The sequence below is a fragment of the Pelmatolapia mariae genome, linkage group LG22, assembly GCF_036321145.2.
Source record: "Pelmatolapia mariae isolate MD_Pm_ZW linkage group LG22, Pm_UMD_F_2, whole genome shotgun sequence".
In the NCBI taxonomy this organism is placed as follows: domain Eukaryota; kingdom Metazoa; phylum Chordata; class Actinopteri; order Cichliformes; family Cichlidae; genus Pelmatolapia; species Pelmatolapia mariae.
In genome coordinates, this window is record NC_086245.2 from 32,018,109 (window position 1) to 32,045,865 (window position 27,757).

Below are 27,757 nucleotides of genomic sequence, written 5' to 3' on the forward strand. Positions count from 1 at the left end.
TATTCAAGCATTACTTTCTGGAAGGGGATGTGCACAGGCTAAATCTTGAGCAGATCTGAAGCATTAGCAGCCAAATGCGCACAACATAATCAGTCATACATAGTCACACATAGTTTCGATCAAAACAACTCTGCAGTGCACTCTGCCTAGTTTCACTTCCTGTCTACTTCTGCATAAAGCGTCTCCTGCAGTTTCCTGTCTTACACTTTGTGACCTTTAGCATACTTTCTGACTTTCCCAATCTACTGGCCTACCTAAAACAATATAAACAGCAAATAAGCACTAAGAATATATATTTTACCTTAAAAACTTCCCCCTTTTTCATCTCTCTAACTGAGAGATGAACTAATTCATGAGTTATCCCATTAACTTTACTTGCATGTGAGAATAATAGCTAAGAATTTAACAAAAGAAATCATACTAAACAAAATGAAACCTTTCTATTGCCCAACCATATATGTCATCCGTCCCCTCAACGGGTTGTGTATTTTCAGTGTTCCCTTATTATTGTGGCATAATTACTTCTATCCACAACAAATAAATCAAACAAATAAATCAAGCTCCAAGACAGGGCTGTGAGCTGTCCTACCTTTACTTCCTAACACCCCCTTTTCACCCAGCATGATAGTTTAAACCCGCTTCTGACTTCCCTCACTGCTCACGGTAAAATCCAAACAGATATAATTAGCTTTTCCTAATAAAAGGTCCTAGATTATTTTGTCAATCTGTGGAAACAGTCTCTATAGAGTTAACCCGTTTCTTCTTTAAAAAGCACTCCTGGTTTCTCAGCACACAACTTACAGTTCACTTAATTGTCCCTTTGTCCCCCTTTAATGGGTAGACCATCTCCGGCATGACCACTGTGTTTGGGCAATGGACATAACATAAAAATCATACAAACTATTCCTAAAGCTAATCCTCCCATTACTTTTCATTACTTTGTGCTCACACTATAACCTCTGTCTGACGTGCTTTTGACCTTCTCTACAGTGTAAACAACTAATCTTCTGGGACGGGCGATTCTCTGGGATCTATGCGTCTTTTAGGTCACATCCGTGTCCCTCTTTATTGACCAGATCCGTTCAGTGTGGTGCTTCCTGGATTCTCACCAACCCCTTCGTGGTTTTGCTGTGGTTCTGGAATCTGCTCCTTCTTCTGCAAAGGACAGAAAAGGAAAACACCTCTCTGCGACACCTCAATAATCTAATAATCTAATATGTTTCATTTAAATATATCATATAGCAGATAAACACAATGATATTTGAGAAGTGAAATGACGTTTATAGGATTTACAGAAAGGGTGCAATAGTTACTTAACCTAAATTAGGCAGGTGCATAAATTTGGGCACCCCTGTTGTTTTATTGATTTGAATACCTTTAGCACTAATTATTGAAACATAAAATTTGTTTGGTAAGCTCATTGACCCTTGACCCTTGACCTACATACACAGGTAAATCCAGTCATGAGGAAGGGTATTTAGGGTGGACAATTGCAAGTTTTTCTCCTCTTTGCATCTTCTCTCGAGAGTGGCTACATGGGAGCCTCAAAACAACTCTCAAATGACCTGAAAACAAAGATTGTTCAACATCATGGTTTAGGGGAAGTATACAAAAAGCTATCTAGGAGATTTCAGCTGTCAGTTTCCAATGTGAGGAACATAGTGAGGAAATGGAAGACCACAGGGACAGTTCTAGTTAAGGCCGGAAGTAACAGGTCAAGGAAAATCTTAGATAAGCAGAGGCAAAGGATGTTGAGAACAGTCATAGTCAACCCACAGACCAGCTCCAAAGACCTGTAACATCATCTTGCTGCAGATGGTGTCACTGTGTATCGTTCAACTATTCAGCGCACTTTGCACAAGGAGATGCTATAAGGGAGAGTAAAGCAGAAGAAGCCTTTTCTGTGCACATGCCACAAACAGAGTCGCTTGAAGTATGATTAAGCACATTTGGACAAGCCAGCTTCATTTTGGAATAAGGTGCTGTGGACTGATGAAACTAAAATTGAGTTATTTGGGCATAACAAGAGGCGGTATGCATGGTGGAAACAGAACACAGCATTCCAAGAGAAACACTTGCTAGCCACAGTAAAATCTGGTGGCGGTTCCATCATGCTGTGGGGCTGTGTGCTCGTGCATACACACACAGACACAGAGTTTGCAGCACACCATGGGGGTTTTATGATGGGGTCGCTTCTATAAAGCTGACTGTAACAAACAAAGGAGTGGAAGATCTGCAGAGGGACACCGGCCTTGCACGTCTCCCCTTCTAGAAGATGCATGCTTAACTGAGAATGAATAAAGATGAATAAAGGTTTTGTGAAAATGACTACTGAGTCCAGTGCCGTTTCTGGATGCCCGAGGAATAAAAAGAACCGGGGTGAAACTGATTTCGCAACAGTAGTGATAGGATGTCTGATCCTTAGTAGTCTGCAAAGACTTTGTGTGCATTCCAGAGTGTTCTGGCATACACACTCACACTCTAGGGTCATGAGAGATCTCGTATATTCTCTTGCTGATATATGGTATGGCAAACACACGTATATCTGTTTTAGTATAAGTGCCTTTTGTTTAGATGAACAGCTGGACTTCCAGACCAGAAGGTTTAGGGAAGTCGTTTATGGGGTCACATCTTGACCCCACACACACACACACGCGCGCGCACAGACGGTACTCTTTGTTCACATGTGTACCTGTGTTAATGAACCTATGTATATTCATGTAAACTTAATAAAAGAGCAGTGTTACGAGGGAGCGGACGAGAGCAACTGAGGTCAAGTGGAAGGAACGACACTTGGTTTGGGCCTCCCTCGTATATGAGAAATATAAAGAGTTCTGCTTGGTGTTCAATGCTTTTTGCTGTGTAACTGAATTGTCTTGAATGTTCCAGCGAATTGGTTTATACTACAAACCTATCAAGTGCGTTTCCCACTGCATTTGAATGGAGTTCTCGCCCGACACAAAGTATAGGTTTTCATTTTGTGAATAACTTGAAAATCTGAGCTCAAACAGCTGCAAAACCTATTTTGCCAGCAGGGGCGTGTTGAATTCTATAAGATAAAGCCATAAATATTTGTGTCTGAGTCTTCTATCAAAAGTTACATCTATCTTTATGAAGTTGTAGAAAAAGGCTTTATTTCACCAAGACAGTGCATTTCTCGCTCTTACATGCATTTGAATGGAGTTCTCTCCCAAAACAAAGTATAGGTTTTCATTTTGTGAATAACTTGAAAATCTGAGCTCAAACAGCTGCAAAACCTATTTTGCCAGCACGGGTGTGTTGAATTCTATAAGATAAAGCCATAAATATTTGTGTCTGTGTCTTCTATCAAAAGTTACATCTGTCTGTATGAAGTTGTAGAAAAAGGCTTTATTTCACCAAGACAGTGCATTTCTCGCTCTTACATGCATTTGAATGGAGTTCTCTCCCAAAACAAAGTATAGGTTTTCATTTTGTGAATAACTTGAAAATCTGAGCTCAAACAGCTGCAAAACCTATTTTGCCAGCACGGGTGTGTTGAATTCTATAAGATAAAAGCTTAAGTACGTGTGTCTGAGTCTTCTATCAAAAGTTACATCTGTCTGTATGAAGTTGTAGAAAAAGGCTTTATTTCGCCAAGACAGTGCGTTTCTCGCTATTACATGCATTTGAATGGAGTTCTCGCCCCAAACAAAGTATAGGTTTTCATTTTGTGAATAACTTGAAAATCTCTGCTCAAACAGCTGCAAAACCTGCGTTTCTCGCTATTACATGCATTTGAATGGAGTTCTCGCCCAAAACAAAATATAGGTTTTCATTTTGTGAATAACTTGAAAATCTTAGCTCAAACAGCTGCAAAACCTATTTCCCCAGCACAGAAATGCTGAATTCTATCAGGCAAAGCCTTAAATATCTGTGTCCGAGTCTTCTATCAAAAGTTACAGCTGTCTTTATGAAGTTAATGAAAAGAGCTTTATTTCGCCAAGACAGTGCGTTTGTCGCTATTACATGCATTTGAATGGAGTTCTCCTGAAACAAAGTATAGGTTTTCATTTTGTGAATAACTTGAAAATCTTAGCTCAAACACCTGCAAAACCTATTTCCCCAGCACAGAAATGCTGAATTCTATAAGGCAAAGCCTTAAATATCTGTGTCCGAGTCTTCTATCAAAAGCTACAGCTGTCTTCATCTAGTAAATGAAAATCGCTTTATTTCGCCAAGACAGTGCGTTTGTCGCTATTGCATGCATTTGAATGGAGTTCTGCCTGAAACAAATTATAGGTTTTCATTTTGTAAATAACTTGAAAATCTTAGCTCAAACACCTGCAAAACCTATTTTCCCAGCACAGAAATGCTGAATTCTATAAGGCAAAGCCTTAAATATCTGTGTCCGAGTCTTCTATCAAAAGTTACAGCTGTCTTCATCTAGTAAATGAAAATCGCTTTATTTCGCCAAGACAGTGCGTTTATTGCTATTACATGCATTGGAAAGGAGTTCTCGCCTGAAACAAAGTATAGGTTTTCATTTTGTGAATAACTTGAAAATCTTAGCTCAAACAGCTGCAAAACCTATTTCCCCAGCACAGAAATGCTGAATTCTATTAGGCAAAGCCTTAAATATCTGTGTCCGAGTCTTCTATCAAAAGCTACAGCTGTATTTATGAAGTTAATGAAAAGAGCTTTATTTCGCCAAGACAGTGCGTTCCTCGCTATTACATGCATTTGAATGGAGTTCTCGCCTGAAACAAATTATAGGTTTTCATTTTGTGAATAACTTGAAAATCTTAGCTCAAACAGCTGCAAAACCTATTTCCCCAGCACAGAAATGCTGAATTCTATAAGGCAAAGCCTTAAATATCTGTGTCCGAGTCTTCTATCAAAAGCTACAGCTGTCTTCATCTAGTAAATGAAAATCGCTTTATTTCGCCAAGACAGTGCGTTTGTCGCTATTACATGCATTTGAATGGAGTTCTCGCCTGAAACAAATTATAGGTTTTCATTTTGTGAATAACTTGAAAATCTTAGCTCAAACACCTGCAAAACCTATTTCCCCAGCACAGAAATGCTGAATTCTATAAGGCAAAGCCTTAAATATCTGTGTCCCAGTCTTTTATCAAAAGTTACAGTTATCTTCATCTAGTAAATGAAAATCGCTTTATTTCGCCAAGACAGTGCGTTCCTCGCTATTACATGCATTTGAATGGAGTTCTCGCCTGAAACAAAGTATAGGTTTTCATTTTGTGAATAACTTGAAAATCTTAGCTCAAACACCTGCAAAACCTATTTCCCCAGCACAGAAATGCTGAATTCTATAAGGCAAAGCCTTAAATATCTGTGTCCCAGTCTTCTATCAAAAGCTACAGCTGTCTTTATGAAGTTAATGAAAAGAGCTTTATTTCGCCAAGACAGTGCGTTCCTCGCTATTACATGCATTTGAAAGGAGTTCTCGCCTGAAACAAAGTATAGGTTTTCATTTTGTGAATAACTTGAAAATCTTAGCTCAAACACCTGCAAAACCTATTTCCCCAGCACAGAAATGCTGAATTCTATAAGGCAAAGCCTTAAATATCTGTGTCCGAGTCTTCTATCAAAAGCTACAGCTGTATTTATGAAGTTAATGAAAAGAGCTTTATTTCGCCAAGACAGTGCGTTCCTCGCTATTACATGCATTTGAATGGAGTTCTCGCCTGAAACAAAGTATAGGTTTTCATTTTGTGAATAACTTGAAAATCTTAGCTCAAACACCTGCAAAACCTATTTCCCCAGCACAGAAATGCTGAATTCTATAAGGCAAAGCCTTAAATATCTGTGTCCCAGTCTTTTATCAAAAGTTACAGTTATCTTCATCTAGTAAATGAAAATCGCTTTATTTCGCCAAGACAGTGCGTTTGTCGCTATTACATGCATTTGAATGGAGTTCTCGCCTGAAACAAAGTATAGGTTTTCATTTTGTGAATAACTTGAAAATCTTAGCTCAAACACCTGCAAAACCTATTTCCCCAGCACAGAAATGCTGAATTCTATAAGGCAAAGCCTTAAATATCTGTGTCCGAGTCTTCTATCAAAAGCTACAGCTGTATTTATGAAGTTAATGAAAAGAGCTTTATTTCGCCAAGACAGTGCGTTCCTCGCTATTACATGCATTTGAATGGAGTTCTCGCCTGAAACAAAGTATAGGTTTTCATTTTGTGAATAACTTGAAAATCTTAGCTCAAACACCTGCAAAACCTATTTCCCCAGCACAGAAATGCTGAATTCTATAAGGCAAAGCCTTAAATATCTGTGTCCCAGTCTTTTATCAAAAGTTACAGTTATCTTCATCTAGTAAATGAAAATCGCTTTATTTCGCCAAGACAGTGCGTTTGTCGCTATTACATGCATTTGAATGGAGTTCTCGCCTGAAACAAAGTATAGGTTTTCATTTTGTGAATAACTTGAAAATCTTAGCTCAAACACCTGCAAAACCTATTTCCCCAGCACAGAAATGCTGAATTCTATAAGGCAAAGCCTTAAATATCTGTGTCCGAGTCTTCTATCAAAAGGTACAGCTGTCTTCATCTAGTAAATGAAAATCGCTTTATGTCGCCAAGACAGTGCGTTCCTCGCTATTACATGCATTTGAATGGAGTTCTCGCCTGAAACAAATTATAGGTTTTCATTTTGTGAATAACTTGAAAATCTTAGCTCAAACAGCTGCAAAACCTATTTCCCCAGCACAGAAATGCTGAATTCTATAAGGCAAAGCTCTGCCTGAAACAAAGTATCACCTCTGTGTCCCAGTCTTCTATCAAAAGCTACAGCTGTCTTCATCTAGTAAATGAAAAGAGCTTTATTTCGCCAAGACAGTGCGTTTGTCGCTATTACATGCATTTGAATGGAGTTCTCGCCTGAAACAAAGTATAGGTTTTCATTTTGTGAATAACTTGAAAATCTTAGCTCAAACACCTGCAAAACCTATTTCCCCAGCACAGAAATGCTGAATTCTATAAGGCAAAGCCTTAAATATCTGTGTCCGAGTCTTCTATCAAAAGCTACAGCTGTATTTATGAAGTTAATGAAAAGAGCTTTATTTCGCCAAGACAGTGCGTTCCTCGCTATTACATGCATTTGAATGGAGTTCTCGCCTGAAACAAAGTATAGGTTTTCATTTTGTGAATAACTTGAAAATCTTAGCTCAAACACCTGCAAAACCTATTTCCCCAGCACAGAAATGCTGAATTCTATAAGGCAAAGCCTTAAATATCTGTGTCCCAGTCTTTTATCAAAAGTTACAGTTATCTTCATCTAGTAAATGAAAATCGCTTTATTTCGCCAAGACAGTGCGTTTGTCGCTATTACATGCATTTGAATGGAGTTCTCGCCTGAAACAAAGTATAGGTTTTCATTTTGTGAATAACTTGAAAATCTTAGCTCAAACACCTGCAAAACCTATTTCCCCAGCACAGAAATGCTGAATTCTATAAGGCAAAGCCTTAAATATCTGTGTCCGAGTCTTCTATCAAAAGGTACAGCTGTCTTCATCTAGTAAATGAAAATCGCTTTATGTCGCCAAGACAGTGCGTTCCTCGCTATTACATGCATTTGAATGGAGTTCTCGCCTGAAACAAATTATAGGTTTTCATTTTGTGAATAACTTGAAAATCTTAGCTCAAACAGCTGCAAAACCTATTTCCCCAGCACAGAAATGCTGAATTCTATAAGGCAAAGCTCTGCCTGAAACAAAGTATCACCTCTGTGTCCCAGTCTTCTATCAAAAGCTACAGCTGTCTTCATCTAGTAAATGAAAAGAGGTTTATTTCGCCAAGACAGTGCGTTTGTCGCTATTACATGCATTTGAATGGAGTTCTCGCCTGAAACAAAGTATAGGTTTTCATTTTGTGAATAACTTGAAAATCTTAGCTCAAACAGCTGCAAAACCTATTTCCCCAGCACAGAAATGCTGAATTCTATAAGGCAAAGCCTTAAATATCTGTGTCCCAGTCTTTTATCAAAAGTTACAGTTATCTTCATCTAGTAAATGAAAATCGCTTTATTTCGCCAAGACAGTGCGTTTGTCGCTATTACATGCATTTGAATGGAGTTCTCGCCTGAAACAAATTATAGGTTTTCATTTTGTGAATAACTTGAAAATCTTAGCTCAAACACCTGCAAAACCTATTTCCCCAGCACAGAAATGCTGAATTCTATAAGGCAAAGCCTTAAATATCTGTGTCCCAGTCTTTTATCAAAAGTTACAGTTATCTTCATCTAGTAAATGAAAATCGCTTTATTTCGCCAAGACAGTGCGTTCCTCGCTATTACATGCATTTGAATGGAGTTCTCGCCTGAAACAAAGTATAGGTTTTCATTTTGTGAATAACTTGAAAATCTTAGCTCAAACACCTGCAAAACCTATTTCCCCAGCACAGAAATGCTGAATTCTATAAGGCAAAGCCTTAAATATCTGTGTCCGAGTCTTCTATCAAAAGCTACAGCTGTCTTTATGAAGTTAATGAAAAGAGCTTTATTTCGCCAAGACAGTGCGTTTGTCGCTATTACATGCATTTGAATGGAGTTCTCGCCTGAAACAAAGTATAGGTTTTCATTTTGTGAATAACTTGAAAATCTTAGCTCAAACACCTGCAAAACCTATTTCCCCAGCACAGAAATGCTGAATTCTATAAGGCAAAGCCTTAAATATCTGTGTCCCAGTCTTCTATCAAAAGTTACAGCTGTCTTCATCTAGTAAATGAAAATCGCTTTATTTCGCCAAGACAGTGCGTTTGTCGCTATTACATGCATTTGAATGGAGTTCTGCCTGAAACAAAGTATAGGTTTTCATTTTGTGAATAACTTGAAAATCTTAGCTCAAACACCTGCAAAACCTATTTCCCCAGCACAGAAATGCTGAATTCTATAAGGCAAAGCCTTAAATATCTGTGTCCCAGTCTTCTATCAAAAGTTACAGCTGTCTTCATCTAGTAAATGAAAAGAGCTTTATTTCGCCAAGACAGTGCGTTCCTCGCTATTACATGCATTTGAATGTTCTCGCCTGAAACAAAGTATAGGTTTTCATTTTGTGAATAACTTGAAAATCTTAGCTCAAACAGCTGCAAAACCTATTTCCCCAGCACAGAAATGCTGAATTCTATAAGGCAAAGCTCTGCATGAAACAAATTATCACCTCTGTGTCCCAGTCTTCTATCAAAAGGTACAGCTGTCTTCATCTAGTAAATGAAAATCGCTTTATTTCGCCAAGACAGTGCGTTTGTCGCTATTACATGCATTTGAATGGAGTTCTGCCTGAAACAAAGTATAGGTTTTCATTTTGTGAATAACTTGAAAATCTTAGCTCAAACACCTGCAAAACCTATTTCCCCAGCACAGAAATGCTGAATTCTATAAGGCAAAGCCTTAAATATCTGTGTCCGAGTCTTCTATCAAAAGTTACAGCTGTCTTCATCTAGTAAATGAAAATCGCTTTATTTCGCCAAGACAGTGCGTTTGTCGCTATTACATGCATTTGAATGGAGTTCTGCCTGAAACAAATTATAGGTTTTCATTTTGTGAATAACTTGAAAATCTTAGCTCAAACACTTGCAAAACCTATTTCCCCAGCACAGAAATGCTGAATTCTATTAGGCAAAGCCTTAAATATCTGTGTCCGAGTCTTCTATCAAAAGCTACAGCTGTCTTTATGAAGTTAATCAAAAGAGCTTTATTTCGCCAAGACAGTGCGTTCCTCGCTATTACATGCATTTGAATGGAGTTCTCGCCTGAAACAAATTATAGGTTTTTATTTTGTGAATAACTTGAAAATCTTAGCTCAAACACCTGCAAAACCTATTTCCCCAGCACAGAAATGCTGAATTCTATAAGGCAAAGCCTTAAATATCTGTGTCCGAGTCTTCTATCAAAAGTTACAGCTGTCTTCATCTAGTAAATGAAAATCGTTTTATTTCGCCAAGACAGTGCGTTTGTTGCTATTACATGCATTTGAAAGGAGTTCTCGCCTGAAACAAAGTATAGGTTTTCATTTTGTGAATAACTTGAAAATCTTAGCTCAAACAGCTGCAAAACCTATTTCCCCAGCACAGAAATGCTGAATTCTATAAGGCAAAGCCTTAAATATCTGTGTCCGAGTCTTCTATCAAAAGCTACAGCTGTCTTTATGAAGTTAATGAAAATCGCTTTATTTCGCCAAGACAGTGCGTTCCTCGCTATTACATGCATTTGAATGGAGTTCTCGCCTGAAACAAAGTATAGGTTTTCATTTTGTGAATAACTTGAAAATCTTAGCTCAAACACCTGCAAAACCTATTTCCCCAGCACAGAAATGCTGAATTCTATAAGGCAAAGCCTTAAATATCTGTGTCCCAATCTTCTATCAAAAGTTACAGCTGTCTTCATCTAGTAAATGAAAATCGCTTTATTTCGCCAAGACAGTGCGTTTGTTGCTATTACATGCATTTGAAAGGAGTTCTCGCCTGAAACAAAGTATAGGTTTTCATTTTGTGAATAACTTGAAAATCTTAGCTCAAACACCTGCAAAACCTATTTCCCCAGCACAGAAATGCTGAATTCTATAAGGCAAAGCCTTAAATATCTGTGTCCGAGTCTTCTATCAAAAGTTACAGCTGTCTTTATGAAGTTAATGAAAATCGCTTTATTTCACCAAGACAGTGCGTTTGTCGCTATTACATGCATTTGAATGGAGTTCTCGCCTGAAACAAAGTATAGGTTTTCATTTTGTGAATAACTTGAAAATCTTAGCTCAAACACCTGCAAAACCTATTTCCCCAGCACAGAAATGCTGAATTCTATAAGGCAAAGCCTTAAATATCTGTGTCCCAATCTTCTATCAAAACTTACAGCTGTCTTCATCTAGTAAATGAAAATCGCTTTATTTCGCCAAGACAGTGCGTTTGTCGCTATTACATGCATTTGAATGGAGTTCTGCCTGAAACAAATTATAGGTTTTCATTTTGTGAATAACTTGAAAATCTTAGCTCAAACAGCTGCAAAACCTATTTCCCCAGCACAGAAATGCTGAATTCTATAAGGCAAAGCCTTAAATATCTGTGTCCGAGTCTTCTATCAAAAGTTACAACTGTCTTCATCTAGTAAATGAAAATCGCTTTATTTCGCCAAGACAGTGCGTTTGTTGCTATTACATGCATTTGAAAGGAGTTCTCGCCTGAAACAAAGTATAGGTTTTCATTTTGTGAATAACTTGAAAATCTTAGCTCAAACAGCTGCAAAACCTATTTCCCCAGCACAGAAATGCTGAATTCTATAAGGCAAAGCCTTAAATATCTGTGTCCGAGTCTTCTATCAAAAGTTACAACTGTCTTCATCTAGTAAATGAAAATCGCTTTATTTCGCCAAGACAGTGCGTTTGTTGCTATTACATGCATTTGAAAGGAGTTCTCGCCTGAAACAAAGTATAGGTTTTCATTTTGTGAATAACTTGAAAATCTTAGCTCAAACACCTGCAAAACCTATTTCCCCAGCACAGAAATGCTGAATTCTATAAGGCAAAGCCTTAAATATCTGTGTCCGAGTCTTCTATCAAAAGTTACAGCTGTCTTTATGAAGTTAATGAAAATCGCTTTATTTCGCCAAGACAGTGCGTTTGTCGCTATTACATGCATTTGAATGTTCTCGCCTGAAACAAAGTATAGGTTTTCATTTTGTGAATAACTTGAAAATCTTAGCTCAAACAGCTGCAAAACCTAGTTCCCCAGCACAGAAATGCTGAATTCTATAAGGCAAAGCTCTGCCTGAAACAAAGTATCACCTCTGTGTCCCAGTCTTCTATCAAAAGTTACAGCTGTCTTCATCTAGTAAATGAAAATCGCTTTATTTCGCCAAGACAGTGCGTTTGTCGCTATTACATGCATTTGAATGGAGTTCTGCCTGAAACAAAGTATAGGTTTTCATTTTGTGAATAACTTGAAAATCTTAGCTCAAACAGCTGCAAAACCTATTTCCCCAGCACAGAAATGCTGAATTCTATTAGGCAAAGCCTTAAATATCTGTGTCCGAGTCTTCTATCAAAAGCTACAGCTGTCTTTATGAAGTTAATGAAAAGAGCTTTATTTCGCCAAGACAGTGCGTTCCTCGCTATTACATCCATTTGAATGGAGTTCTGCCTGAAACAAAGTATAGGTTTTCATTTTGTGAATAACTTGAAAATCTTAGCTCAAACACCTGCAAAACCTATTTCCCCAGCACAGAAATGCTGAATTCTATAAGGCAAAGCCTTAAATATCTGTGTACAAGTCTTCTATCAAAAGTTACAGCTGTCTTCATCTAGTAAATGAAAAGAGCTTTATTTCGCCAAGACAGTGCGTTCCTCGCTATTACATGCATTTGAATGTTCTCGCCTGAAACAAAGTATAGGTTTTCATTTTGTGAATAACTTGAAAATCTTAGCTCAAACAGCTGCAAAACCTATTTCCCCAGCACAGAAATGCTGAATTCTATAAGGCAAAGCTCTGCCTGAAACAAAGTATCACCTCTGTGTCCCAGTCTTCTATCAAAAGGTACAGCTGTCTTCATCTAGTAAATGAAAAGAGCTTTATTTCGCCAAGACAGTGCGTTTGTCGCTATTACATGCATTTGAATGTTCTCGCCTGAAACAAAGTATAGGTTTTCATTTTGTGAATAACTTGAAAATCTTAGCTCAAACACCTGCAAAACCTATTTCCCCAGCACAGAAATGCTGAATTCTATAAGGCAAAGCTCTGCCTGAAACAAAGTATCACCTCTGTGTCCCAGTCTTCTATCAAAAGGTACAGCTGTCTTCATCTAGTAAATGAAAAGAGCTTTATTTCGCCAAGACAGTGCGTTTGTCGCTATTACATGCATTTGAATGTTCTCGCCTGAAACAAAGTATAGGTTTTCATTTTGTGAATAACTTGAAAATCTTAGCTCAAACACCTGCAAAACCTATTTCCCCAGCACAGAAATGCTGAATTCTATAAGGCAAAGCCTTAAATATCTGTGTCCCAGTCTTCTATCAAAAGTTACAGCTGTCTTCATCTAGTAAATGAAAATCGCTTTATTTCGCCAAGACAGTGCGTTTGTCGCTATTACATGCATTTGAATGTTCTCGCCTGAAACAAAGTATAGGTTTTCATTTTGTGAATAACTTGAAAATCTTAGCTCAAACACCTGCAAAACCTATTTCCCCAGCACAGAAATGCTGAATTCTATAAGGCAAAGCCTTAAATATCTGTGTCCGAGTCTTCTATCAAAAGCTACAGCTGTCTTTATGAAGTTAATGAAAAGAGCTTTATTTCGCCAAGACAGTGCGTTCCTCGCTATTACATGCATTTGAAAGGAGTTCTCGCCTGAAACAAAGTATAGGTTTTCATTTTGTGAATAACTTGAAAATCTTAGCTCAAACAGCTGCAAAACCTATTTCCCCAGCACAGAAATGCTGAATTCTATAAGGCAAAGCCTTAAATATCTGTGTCCGAGTCTTCTATCAAAAGTTACAACTGTCTTCATCTAGTAAATGAAAATCGCTTTATTTCGCCAAGACAGTGCGTTTGTTGCTATTACATGCATTTGAAAGGAGTTCTCGCCTGAAACAAAGTATAGGTTTTCATTTTGTGAATAACTTGAAAATCTTAGCTCAAACACCTGCAAAACCTATTTCCCCAGCACAGAAATGCTGAATTCTATAAGGCAAAGCCTTAAATATCTGTGTCCGAGTCTTCTATCAAAAGTTACAGCTGTCTTCATCTAGTAAATGAAAATCGCTTTATTTCGCCAAGACAGTGCGTTTGTTGCTATTAGAACAACATTTTCAAGTTATTCACAAAATAACTTTGTGAATAACCTAGTTGAGTGTAAAAGCTGTGAATAACCTAGGTTTTGCAGGTGTTTGAGCTAAGATTTTCAAGTTATTCACAAAATGAGCAACACAATACACACAACATCATTGCAATAATCTAAATAAGTGGAGATATAATCTGAATTTCAGGAGCGGGACCACTCCTCCTTCACGCCCCTAAAAGCCCCCCTTCACCAATACCTGCTGTTATCATTTTCATGCGAACAACCCTCGTCGTCAGACGCCTCGCAAAATTCTAAGAGTTTGATTCCTGCTCACCCTTCGGCTCATCATCACGGATCCCTGTCGCTCAGCCCATCGGACCAAGACCTCACTCTTTCTCCACCTGATTTTCCCCAGGCAGTCCGGGATCTACAACCTAAACTTCCTAGTGGAGCCGCCGCGGAGAAGCCGATTACAGCCGACCCGTCTGGGGCGCCTTCCAGCAGCCGTCCTCGCCGCGCAGCTGTCAGGTCCGCTGTTTGCATCCAACGGAACTCCTCTCTTCGCTCCATTCAACAATACAGCGGCCCACATCCCCGCGAAACTACAACCTTCGAACTGCTATGACGATCCACTCCCAGTAAAGGTTCACGGCAGAGCTCCACTCCGGATCATCCTGCGGCGCATCTCCAGCCCCGCGGAGCTTCCTGGAAATACAATCCATCTCAGTGTTCAACTCCAAGGTCGTGTCGCCGTTCCCACACTGCAGTGAGGTCTCCCGAAGATTCTTTGCCGACAAAGATCTCTGACTGGACCGTCGCCCCTGTCTCCAATGAGTTTTGAAAGAGAGAGGCATCCGCTTTCGCTGATCCGATAACAAGGATACATTATTCCGTTTCTTCTTAACATCTCAGCGCTCCCGCTCTCATTCACCGAACAGAGTTAATCCTCCTCCGGGCATAAATGAAGCCAGCGCCTCCATTAACGACGCTTCCTTGCTTTTTTTCGCCTCACCCAGCCAGCAACAGCCACAACTCGCCACCACTCCGCATACTCCCTCCTTAGCTGCTCCTCCTACTCAGCATGACACTCGGCTAGGGTTGCCAGTTCTGCGGTCTCCAATCCCCCCTTTGCAACTCGCCCCAACAAACCCTCTCGGCACCGAGTTGCCAGGCCCTCAGCCACATATTCCCCCTCTGCTAAACTCTGCCGCTAACCTCAGCACCGGGATGCCAGGTTTTCAGCCACATATTCCTCCTCCGTTCAGTTTTGCGGCTAACCTCGGCACCAGTTTACCAGGTTCTCAGCCACCTTTTCCTCCTCTGCTAAACACTACAGGTAACCTTGGCACTGGGATGCTAGGTTCTCAGCCACTCATTGCTCCTCTGTTAAGCACTGCAGCTAACCTTGGCACTGGGTTGCCAGGCTCTCAGCTACCTTTTCCTCCTCTACCAAACACTGCAAGTAACCTCAGCACCGGGATGCCAGGTCCTCTCACCTTCGCTCCTTCCCATCATATTTCAGCTAACATCCTTACAACCAGCCGTCCAACCGTTCATCCCTCCAACCCAGCAGCCTTTCCTCCTCCCGTCGGTGAAGCTCCAAGCTGCACCTGGCCTAGCTTTTTAGCCCAGGCTCCATTTTTTCAAGCTAGCACTGCCCAGTTTTCGCTGGCCTCTGCAATTCCTCCTCCCAACCCACCAGCCCCAAAACCTTCTTCTGTATCCGCTAACCTTCGCCAACAAATCATCGCCAGTAAATACGTAGATTTGGCTGAGCTCATTCTCCCTCCTCTCACGCAGCCTGCTCTTCCCAGGGTGATCGACGGCCACGACGGTTCCATCATCATATGTGGTGCAGCCCCTTCTCAAAAGAGCTCACTCCGCTCGAGTTTGCTTTTGCTTTCTCGTTATACAGAGACGTTCTCTGCACCACCTTTCCCTCCCGAAGACAAGAGTTTGACTCCTATCTGACTATTATTCTCGATCTCGCGTTACGATTCGGCGGCACCGGCTTTTATCAGTACCACATCCAGTTTGTTTCTCAGGCAGCTGCTCGCCTTCAGCAGTTTAACCAAGACACCGTCTGGGGCAATCTCAATCAGGAACTCTACTGCTGTGTCTTCGCCGCCTGTTCTTCTCTCTTCTGCAAGTCGTGCTGCGGCACCCCGTCACATCCTGCTTCCGCCTGCATCATCCCAGCCCAAAACGATCCACAGCCCTCGCGCCGTCCCTCTGTTCTTACCCGCTTGAAACCAGCTCCCATACCAAAACTTTCTAAACCCACAATTTCCATCCCCAGCATGCCTTTGCCTCAAGGTTCAAACAAGCGGGGCAGGCCCATCATGCACCTCGGAGGCTGCACCATTTGCAATAACTTTAACGACTCCGGCTGTTCCATGTCTCAGTGCCACTATCTTCACTGCTGCTCCTTTTGCGGTGGCGGCCATTCCTGCCCCGCATGCCCCCAAAACCCCACCAAGCCATGACTAGCTTTGTCAGCTTCAACACCCAACCATATTCCGGCACTAAAAGACGCCTTAAAAAAATCACCCTAACCCAGACTTCGTCAACTTCCTAGTAAAAGGTTTTTCAGAAGGCTTCCACCCAGGGATCGTCGCCCAGCCATCGGTTTCTTGCACTTGCAAAAACCTGCAGTCAATTCTCAAAGACCCAGAAACTGTGGAAAGCCTGCTCGCCAAGGAAGTCAGGGAGGGTTTTATGATCGGACCCTTCCCCGAACCTCCCTTTCCCCTCTCTCGCATCAACCCTCTGGTCATCGCCACCAGAAAATATTCAGGCAAAAAGCGCATCATCATCGATCTTTCTGCTCCTCACGGCAGTCAGATTCCAAGCATAAATAGCCTCATTCCCAGCGACAACTACTCTCTCAAATACTCCAAAGTGAACCACGCCATTTCTCTCATTAAACTCGCCGGCAGAGGCTCATGGCTTTCTAAAGCCGACATCACAAGTGCCTTTAAGGTCTTGCCGATTCACCCCGACTTCCGGTGCTTGTTCGGAGTCAAGTGGAGGGATGCCTATTATTCCGCAGTCAGGCTGAGCTTCGGTTGCAAAAGCAGCCCCAAGCTCTTCGACTCACTCTCCGAAGCTCTATGTTGGATCCTCTCCAACAACCATGAGCTGCCACCTTCTCGACGACTTCCTAGTCATCTCCCCTCCCACGTCACCACCAGCTCACGTGTTATTCACTCTGAGGTCAGTCTTCTGCGAACACGGCGTTCCTTTGTCGGAAGAGAAAACAGAGGAACTTCAACATCTCTGGAGTTCCTCGGGATAACCCTCAACACCGAAAGTTTCCAGGCTTCCCTGCCCATCGAAAAGCTCAATTACGTCACCCTTCTCCTCCAAAACTTTCTCCTCGCACCCACTTGCTCCAAACGACAGCTTCTCTCTCTTTTGACACACTTAAACTTTGCTCTATGCATAATCCCTCAAGGCCGCTCCTTTATCCCTTACTTGCTTTCACTCACTGCATCTAAACCGTCACTTCTTGACTCCATCACGCTGGTGCTCGCTAACTGGAACGGCATCACCTTCTTCTACGACAATCAGCTGTCCCACCCCGATGACGTTCAGTTCTACACAGTGGCTGCCCCTTCTGCCGGCTTTGGGGGCTATTACTGCGGAAGGTGGTTCTCTTCAGCTTGGCCTCCCGAGCAGCCTTACTGTGGGGCCACGAATGGTCAAAAAGACCCATCCTCATTCTCTCTGACAACCTCGCCGTAGTTGACATAATCAACAAAGGCCGAAGCCATTCCCCTTCCATTATACCCTTCATGCGGCGGCTCATGTGTTCCCAGCTAGTGAAGTGGAGATATCATCTGAATTTCAGGAGCCACTCCTCCTTCACGCCCCCTCCGGCTATAAAAGCCCCCCTTCACCAATACCTGCTGTTCTCATTTTCATGCCCCCCCCCCATTTTCCCTCTCTTCTCCTCTTCTCCTCTCTTCCTTTCCTTCATTCATTTCTCATTAGTACATGGGGATCTGCCCGGCCTGGAGCCGTCGCCAGTCCCCTTCGAGGCCTTCCCCAAACCACAGCACCAGTTCACACTTCCTCATCCTTCATCACCCGTCGTTACCGAGGATGTGGTCCCAGCTAGTGAAATGTAAGTAACAGTAAGTACTAAATATTGTTATTGTGCAGCACGGAAGACCGACAGCGCATGTTGTGCTTTGAGGTAGCAGCCAAGAAAGGTGTAGTTTGAGTCTGTTAGCACCCATGTGTACACTCATGTAGACGGGCACGCTTGGGTTTCTCCATGTAATGATCTGCTAGAGCAGGGGTTCCCTAGGTGGGGTGCAGAGCCATTGCATTGTATGAATTTAAGAAAAAAAGAAAAAAGGAGAATGCTTGGACATAATGGACAGGTTTTTTGACAGGGCTCCCACACAAACGCAAAGCAGAGGTTGAAGCATTGCCAAATATGCGTCCAAGCCAACTTCCTTCCAAGCCAAAGACTAGAACATTTAATGAAGCATATCTTGCCTTTGGCTTCACCTGCACAACAGCTGTCATGTGCAGGTCATGTGCAGGGTAGGTATCCCCAACAGAATTCGTTTCCCCTGCGTCAGGAGCACACCCTGGGCACTCCAAATCATGGACAAACAGTATCCCACATTCTTGAGTTTTAGTTCACAAAACACTTCTTATAACGACTAACTACTCCTGAAACTTTGGAGGTTTGAGCTCTTTATACAGTAAAGTTACAGGACAATAAGAATAATTATCAGGCAAAAATGTCCTTAGTTTGTTAAAATAATCCCGTCCACAGCTTTCGTTCACAAAAAGAAAGAAAAACACAAACTCTGTCCCTCCCAACCACGCTCTTTCGATTTCCCGAGTGCCTGAGCAGGACAATGAAGTCCCAAGCTCACCTATATTCGCTAACCCTAAGGCAGAGCAATCAACCCCCTAATTCACCAGGGAAAAAACACAAATGTACAGGTACCAAGACAAAGGGACCCACCCCTGCTCACTGCTTTTCATCAAGGACAAACTCAGACTGGAATAAAGTTGAACCTTCTCCATAAGACTGGTAATAGCACCCAGGCCATGTGTGTCATGGCGAACAATGTCAGACATGAGATGGACCAAAGGAAAGATTCAACATGAACACTAAGTCACGTGGAAAAAGAAACGTGACAGTTATATACAGTGATGGTGAAGAAGTGCGGGCTATATATAGGCAAAAGTGAAACAGCAAGGCAAATACACAAGTGCACAGACAGGGAACAAGCAGTATAAATGACACTATGAACTGTGAAAACAATAAACTAGCTTAGCTATGGCGAGAGCTGATGGCACTAGGACTATGAACACCAAGAAACATAACATATATAAACAAGGTACTTAGTTTATGAAGGAGTCTTTATCATGATAATGTGACTATGAGTGCTAAGGTAGGTGAATTGACACTAAGAAGGATGCATAATCTAAGAGGGAGACTTAGTTATGGCGGGTGACTGGTTAATGTGAGCTGTTTGTTCCATGAGCAAGGCTAGGAATCCAAGTGAGACTGAGATCAGGCCGGGGAGCTGGGAAAGTGATCCGGGAGTCAGGGCGACTGTAACAGAGGGGAGGTAAGTCAACAAATGGATGCAGCAACTGGTTCGCGGTGATAATTCCAATGAGTGTCTGTTTATGACTTACTTGTTTGCAGGGAGAGGCACACATGAGAGGAGGGTCGGTGAGAGAAGCTCTGGGTGAGTGTGAGCCCATTCCTGAGTTGAGTGATCCGTGAGTCCAACAGGACTGGTGAAAAGGGAAACCTGCCTGCCTCCCTGTGGTGCTGTGGTGGAGATGGCAGCAGGTAAGTTCAGCGACCGTGTTGGTCATAACTGTTGGTAGGTCAAGAGAATATCTGTAGAGGCAACTAGAGACTGGAGAAAACAAGGTTAATTTAAGCACGATGATAACAAAGCTCATGAGTTGGCCAACACCAACGCTGGTTAGCTGGCGTTCTGGCGTTCTGGCGAAGAATAGTTGACACAGCTGGACTTAAATGCTGCTGCGTTAATAAGCATCAGGTGCGGCTCCTGAGAGAGAGTGAGAACGGCTCTGCCCAGAGATGACCACAGCCAGAGGTGGGTAGTAACGAGTTACATGTACTCCGTTACATTTACTTGAGTAAGTTTTTGAAAAAAATGTACTTTTAAAGTACCTTTTTTGCACGATACTTTTTACTTTTACTTGAGTACATTTGTGAAGAAGAAACGGTACTTTTACTCCGCTACATTTGCAAAATTCGACTCGTTACTTTTAAAAAAATAATTAGTTTAACACATCAGATAATATGCCACCAGTGGAGTTTCCGGTAACTTTTTTACCAATCAGATATGGCCATGCAGTCACATGACCAGTTTGAAACTGTGGCGGGCAGAGCGGCCCAAGCGTTTCAAAGTAGCGGACACACGGAAAGAAGAAACACATGAAAACATGGCAGAGCCAAATGTCTATGCTAGAGCTGAAGAGGATGAACACCCTTGGCCTCACATACAAAGAATGTTTCGCTTAAAAGCAGTACAAAAGAACAGCTATGTCTTCAGTGTCGGTGTCTTCAGTGAGAGCCAAAACAAACCAACTTTTCAGCGTGAAACAACTGAACTCGTGTAACCTGAGGAAACGGTAAGTTTTCTCTAAATATCTTTTTAGCTGTGGTTAGCTGGATGTCAGTCTTATGTTACAGCAGCTGTGTCGAGCTCAAGCTGCGAGTCATATTTTCGGCGCTACGTTGTAGTGAGATAAGTTTGTGGGTGTTTCGTGCAGCTTCAGCTGTCCTTTTAACTGCTCGCTGGTTAGCTAGTGTGAGCTATAAGCTTACAGTTAGCCTGGTTAAACAAGCTAGAGTTCAACGCACATGTAAACAGCTCGTCTCTACTGCTTTAACAGTTAAAACAGAAGGCAATACTGCGGGTGACAGGGTTTATTATGTGAAACAGCAGCTTGTTTAGTTTAAACAGTCTGCATTAAGCTGGGCAAACACTGTGCGATTTTTTTTTCAGTCGCGTTATTCAGCTCCTGCTCAAACTGTACAATTGAATCTCAGGGCTTAGAAGTTCATAGGTCACGATGCAGGGTCTCACAATATACGGCCTGATGCTCTGATGCGACCTGAGTGCTCAAATTGTGCGTCCATAACATGAAACTTATCATACAAAATCTGTCTCTCGCTCTCCCTGTCTCTATCTTTCACTCACACAGACACACACACACACACTATCAACTTTGCTAAATTACTAATGAAAACCATTGACCAGGCAGCTGTGATTGAGCAGGAATGTCCATCCAACTCTTTTCATGGTTGTTGTAGTCGTGATAATTTTGTGAGGCCACATTGAAAAGCCTCGGATACGGAAGCGTAGAGCTGCAACCCAGGCAAAAGAAAAATAGAGCTATGTCACGTTATAACGTGAAAAGTATATTATTATAGTATACTATTGTTCTAACAAAAGTATATTGTTCTAACAATATACTTTTCATGTTTGCACAATATACTATCATGTAGGTACAATATACCTATTACAATATACCTAATTCTCTCGTTCGTACTTGCAGGCGTTCTTATTTTAAACTTAATCTGGAATGCGGGATATGAATGACAAGATTTTGTTTTTCAACAAGAGTTAGTAAAAAACATCTCCAGTGTGATCAAATTTTCTTCCCAAACATCCGCAGCTTGGCAGTGTATACAGTACTATAATGACCAGACCTAATTCTTTTGAAAACCATATATCTTTCCACAGGTCTGAACTTCATCAGACATCACCTAGACACAGAGCTGGATGAGGCCAGCGCAAACAGCAGCCTAACCGACTAAGATGATGGATCCATGGGGTCAGGAAAGCCAGAAGCAGGGGAACTGGAGAGGTACCTTTCATGTCCATTCACTGGAGGTGTGGATCTATTGCATGGCTTTCCTCACATCAAGAAGCTGTCAATCAAAATCAATACAGCTCTTCCTGCATCTGGAGCTTGTGAAGGACTTCTCAGTCATGCAGGACTCCTGTTCACTGCTAAACAGTTACAGCTTCACCGAAAGAACCTCGAGAGCAAACTGCTGCTGAAGCTTAACAATCACGTCACTGAGTGAAGAAATGGCACATTTTTGCTAAATATGCAGAAATAGATGCACACCCATACAATTTATGGTAAACTGAGCTGCCTTGTATGTACATATGTTGAAGATGCCTCGTTCTAATGTTTTCTCTGAGGCTGTTGTGCCATTTGGAGCAAAAATGAATATTTACAAGTTTACAGCATATCTTGTCACTGGAAATTGTTTGCACTGTTTATATATTTATATTATTTACTGTAGGTATTGGTGAAAAAAGCTTTATGTTGTGAAAAACTGAAATCTGGAAATTAGAATTGTTGTGCCTTATTTTGTTGATGTTTTTATATATATTCTATTTGGAAAATGCTAAAATTTGTATATTTATTTATTTTTGTTTGTTTGATAGCATTTATTTATAAAATAAATCGGACATTTCAAACAGTTACTCACTACTTGAGTAGTCTTTTCGCCAAGTACTTTTTTACTCTTACTTGAGTAACTTTTTTGACAACTACTTTTCACTTTTACTTGAGTAATAATATTTTAAAGTAATGCTACTCTTACTTGAGTACAATTTTTGGATACTCGACCCACCTCTGCACACAGCCGAAAAATACTACCCCTCAAAATGACAATGTGATCTATTCAGTATCTCTCAACTTCCAACACTAGCTCAGGCTCCTTCCTCAGCAGAGGTGTGACATTCCATGCCCCAAGAACCAGCAACCAAGAATTGATCAACTTTGACTTCACCTGATCAACATTTCACAGAGCACATATGACCCCCTCTGTGTGTGGTGGCTACACAGGAGGGCTGTGGGTGTTTCTCCTTCGGATTGACCCTGGCCCAGGCAAGCTGAAATCCAGCCCATCAGGGGCCTTCCAATGTGCCCTTCTCATGGGCCTAGCTTCAGCGTGAGGTTCTGGTAACCCTGATCCTGTCAGGTTTCTGAACACCACTTGGTCTGGCCCCTCACTCCTGAACAATTTGCCTTGGGAGACCCTGCTACCAGGGGGAAAGGAACTCCCAAGCTCCTTGGACACTAAGACACACAAAACCCTTCACCACAATAAGGTAGTGATTCATATAACTGTTACTGATGTCTAATTCCTGTAGGAGCTGAGCTGACTTTTCAGCTATTGCTGTCTTCACAGCAATAGCTGACCACTATGTGATTGCTCTTTTTAATGGCACTCGTCTCTGCAGGCTCAGCCTTTCAAAACAGACTTTCTTGTCAATAGTCTTTTTAAATAAAATAGTAGGTAAACACAAGTATTAGACTCCGTAAGTACACTGAGAAGCAGGCATGTGCAGAGGAGGAAGCGAAGGGGGCTTGAACACCTGTCCCTTTACTCTTGGGTGCCCTGAAGCTTTTTTTTGCGAGTGAGTGAGTGGGTGAGTGGGTGGAGTCCTGCCTGTGCCCCTCAACAATATCGTTATGTTGTGGAATCATTAGACTGTTTTATGCTACATTATACCGCTGGTTAAAAACTGTGGAATTATTATATTGTTTTAGCTTACATTATACTACTGATTTAGAAATTGTGAAATTATTACACTGATTTGTATTACACTATACTGCTGATTTATGATTGCAAATGAATTACACTGTTTCATGATACCTTATTTTATAAAGAAATACTGGTTGCTTATGTCTGTGAAGGTTCTCAGTCATCCAGGTCATCGTAGTCAAAGGAGTTTGCAAAGAAAAGCGTCTGGACTTCTTTGAGTTGCTTGAAGACGTTTCACCTCTCATCCGAGAAGCTTCTTCAGTTCTAAGGTCAAATGGCCGAGAGTCCCAGATTTAAACCCAGTGGGAGTATCCCCCCAAAGAGGGAGGGGTCCCACTCAGACCCATAGTCAGTAGCATAAACTCAGCCACTTATAACATTGCGAAACACCTTGCTACCATCCTTGCACCTCTCGTGGGGAACACCCCACACCACATCAAGAACTCCACCGACTTCACCGACAAGGTCCAGAAACTTACCCTGGATCCAGATGAAACCATCGTGTCCTTTGATGTAGTCTCTCTCTTCACTTGCATACCCACCACGGAGGCAGTGGAGACTGTTAGAAAACGACTACAAGAAGACAGCTCCTTGGAAGACAGGACCAACTTCACACCCGATCAGATCTGCACACTGTTAGACCTCTGCCTTACCACAACATACTTCAAATACAACGAAGGCTTCTACAGACAAAAACATGGCTGTGCCATGGGCTCCCCCGTGTCACCTATTGTAGCCAACCTTTACATGGAGGAAGTGGAAAGGAAGGCTCTTGGCTCTTTCAAAGGAAGAGTACCCAGCCACTGGTACAGATATGTAGACGACACCTGGGTCAAAATCAAGACACAAGAAGTGGAATCCTTCACTGCGCACATTAACGCTGTGGATAAAAACATCAAGTTCACCAGGGAAGACACAAAGGATAACTGTTTGCCTTTCCTGGACTGCGCTGTGCACATTGAAGAGAATGGCAACCTCAACATCGAAGTTTACCGGAAGCCCACACACACGGACCAGTACCTCCTCTTTGACTCCCATCACCCTCTGGAACACAAACTTGGGGTAATCAGGACCCTACACCACCGGGCAGAACATGTTCCCTCTAAGCCTGAAGGGAAAAAGAAGGAACACACACACGTAAAGGAAGCACTCAAAACATGCGGTTATCCTAACTGGGCATTCATAAAGTCAGCAAAGAGGCACAGAAAAGAAGATCAGACACCAGCGAGGGAGGATAAGAAAGACAGACGCAACAACGTTGTCATCCCCTATGTAGCCGGTGTATCTGAGAAACTCAGGAGAGTTTTCTCCAAGCACGACATCCCAGTGTACTTCAGACCCAGCAACACACTCAGACAAAAACTGGTTCACCCGAAAGACAAAACTCCAAAACACAGACTTAACAATGTGGTGTATGCTGTACAGTGCAGCGAGGAATGCCCAGACCTCTACATTGGAGAGACCAAACAGCCACTTCACAAGCGCATGGCACAACATAGAAGAGCCACCTCCACGATACAAGACTCAGCAGTCCATCTGCATCTAAAGGACAAAGGTCACTCTTTCGAGGATGCCAATGTTCACATTTTGGACAGAGAGGACAGACGGTTTGAAAGAGGAGTGAAAGAGGCCATCTATGTCCACTGTGAGCGACCATCTTTGAACAGAGGCGGTGGTTTACGACACCAACTGTCTGCCATCTATAATCCAGTTTTGAGTTCCCTCCCCAGACGCCTTAACACCCACTCACATCCTGGGCCATCTGACCTCAGGAATTCACATGACAAGGTGGGGCCAGGTTTCACAATGAGCTCACCCGAAACCCTGGCTGATTAGGTCCCACACCCGCTTTCACACCTTGGCTCATGTGATTAGAGGATCATCAGGGGGTCCTTTGTCCCTCTTTGGGGGGATACTCCCACTGGGTTTAAATCTGGGACTCTCGGCCATTTGACCTTAGAACTGAAGAAGCTTCTCGGATGAGAGGTGAAACGTCTTCAAGCAACTCAAAGAAGTCCAGACGCTTTTCTTTGCAAACTCCTTTGACTACTGGTTGCATAGAATCATGGCCTTGCTTTTTGATTACAAAGAGAACAGAACATACTGCACAGGAGGAGAAAAACAGGAAGCCAAGGTCGTAACTTAGGCTCACTGAGGGAGAAAAAATGTGAATGTTTAGGTTTTATGACTGGTGCGGGGGTTGAAACTATAAGAGTGTGTGCAACAGTTAGACTGTCCGGACGATTGTATGAATTGTACTGATTAAAGAGATTAAACAGAGCATTAAACACCGAGTGTCGTTCTTCCTTCAGCCCGACGATCAAAGAATTGGGTTTTCAACATTGTCTTGTGGCAACTGACCAAACGAAACAAATGAGCGTGCTATGTGTGCAACAGCGCAACAAAACATTACCTGTCCTTTTATTAACTGCACAACTAGTGCTAGTCATTACCTGCTAGCTAACTGGGTAAGGGTGTCATGGGTCTGTAGCTCTGTCCACCGAGTTAAAAAACATTTTGTTTTAAAGTATGTTACAGGACTTTTCCTGCCTTTCTGGAGGGCTTATATTTCACTAAAAACTGTCTAATATGCATATCCACACAATTATGGATTACTATAATTATGAAATTAAAAAAAACACACAGTATTTTAAAGTAAATACATTAAGAAATAGATTATATTAGATTTATATTTCAGATATACAAAAAGTATACTGTTTAAACATTTAATAAGCTTTCTGGCTGCACAGATTGGATAGTCAAATAAATGGAATTATCATAAATACATTATTTTATATTTATTATTATTTTTTAATTCTTATTATTTTATTATTATAACACTAGGAATAAATAATAAAGGAAGGATTCTGGATCAGCACCATGATGCAAACCTGTGGCCATAGTATATAAAAAAAAATATTCTGGAGAAGGTATAATATGTCACTGTATGTACATTTATGTGTGTGTGTTTTATGTGCATAGATTTAAAAAAAAATTACTCATGATATAACACTGTCCAGACATGCCTCGTAAGGAAAGGAGGAGGAAACAGCAACAAAAGGAGTTATGTGAGGCTGCTAAAGGTAGTGGATCCCTCAACAGCTGGATTTAAAAAAGCACAGGTAAAAATAACACATGTACCAGTTGCATTGCAGAGGTATTCAAGTATTAAAATAATAATAAACACAATTCCAGTGTTTTGGTTCTATAACATTTTTCTATCATTACTTAATTATGGATAGGTGCAAGAGTTGTTAAGTGTAGAGATGGCACGATACCACTTTTTTATGTCCGATACCGATACCGATATCATAAATTTGGATATCTGCTGATACCGATATGACTCCGATATAGTGTGTTTTTTAATCAATAAAACTGTTTTTTAATATATTGCTGCATTTTGTATAAGTTTATACTCAAGTTTAAATAAACAACAACACTAAAGCTATTCTGTTATACCTGTATGTAAAAAATACACTGCACCCAAAATATTTCATAGTTCAGAAACACTGATCAATCTAATAAACTTAAACCTACTCTATCCTCCCTATTCTGGTATTTTAAAGAGTACTTAGCAGAAATATTAAGCAAACTAACAAATAGGGTTGCAAACTCCCAGCAAAAAAAAATAGGGAACCACCCCCCACCTCATGATGCTTAATTGAAGTAATCAACTTTTATTTGATGCAGTGTAAAAAAAAATGCACAGAATTAAATTATTTTTCAAGAATAATTAAATAGATTCAATATCTTTCTTCAACAGAATTGCAAACTGCACAGATGGTATCTTCCCAAAGGAAAAAGTACTATAGCTTACTAGGGTATATTAGACTTAACAGTTAGTATATACAGTAATGGACTTCTATACATTTTACATCAGATTAAAACTTTGGGTGTAAGATTCAGATAATTATTTATTAAAAGCTAGACATTTTAAATGAGAATAAGAAAGATAAGTATGTCTTTGTGTCCCCTTTTCCCTGTTCATGCCCTATCGGCCCCCCTGGCTAAACTTTGCTAGATCCACCCCTGCACAGTTACCAGCCGTCAGCTACGTAGAAAAGGATCCTGGTGTAGAAAGTAATATTAAATAAATTCTAACAACAGCTTATCAAGCTTAAACGTGCTGCTGTTGTTCAGCCGCTGGTTTCCTTTTTCTGGTGCAAAGTGGGCCAAAAACAAAGAAGAGAGACAGACTCGCGACAGAAAAGCCGATCAGCTGATCATTAAGCAGTTTCATGAAGTAGCGGCAGGAGAGGGAGGGAGAGAGAGAGGCAGTCGCTAAATATATCGGTTGTTAAGCTTAATGTGGGAACGCTTTACGAACATTCAGAGATGAACTTACACACTTGCTTTACTTCTCTCTGGGATAACTTCCTCGGAGATGAAATGCTGGTTTGCTAGCCAGGCTACAAATAC

At 41.3% G+C, this 27,757-nt stretch overlaps 1 long non-coding RNA gene across 1 annotated transcript; it reads right to left on the reverse strand.

Moving 5' to 3' along the window:
• On the reverse strand, nucleotides 1–27,757 carry LOC135932438 (uncharacterized). Its single transcript, XR_010573526.1, has 3 exons — nucleotides 27,684–27,757; nucleotides 19,423–19,561; nucleotides 1–1,155 (listed from the first exon to the last, which is right to left on the reverse strand). It is a non-coding gene; the product is annotated as an uncharacterized LOC135932438 (long non-coding RNA).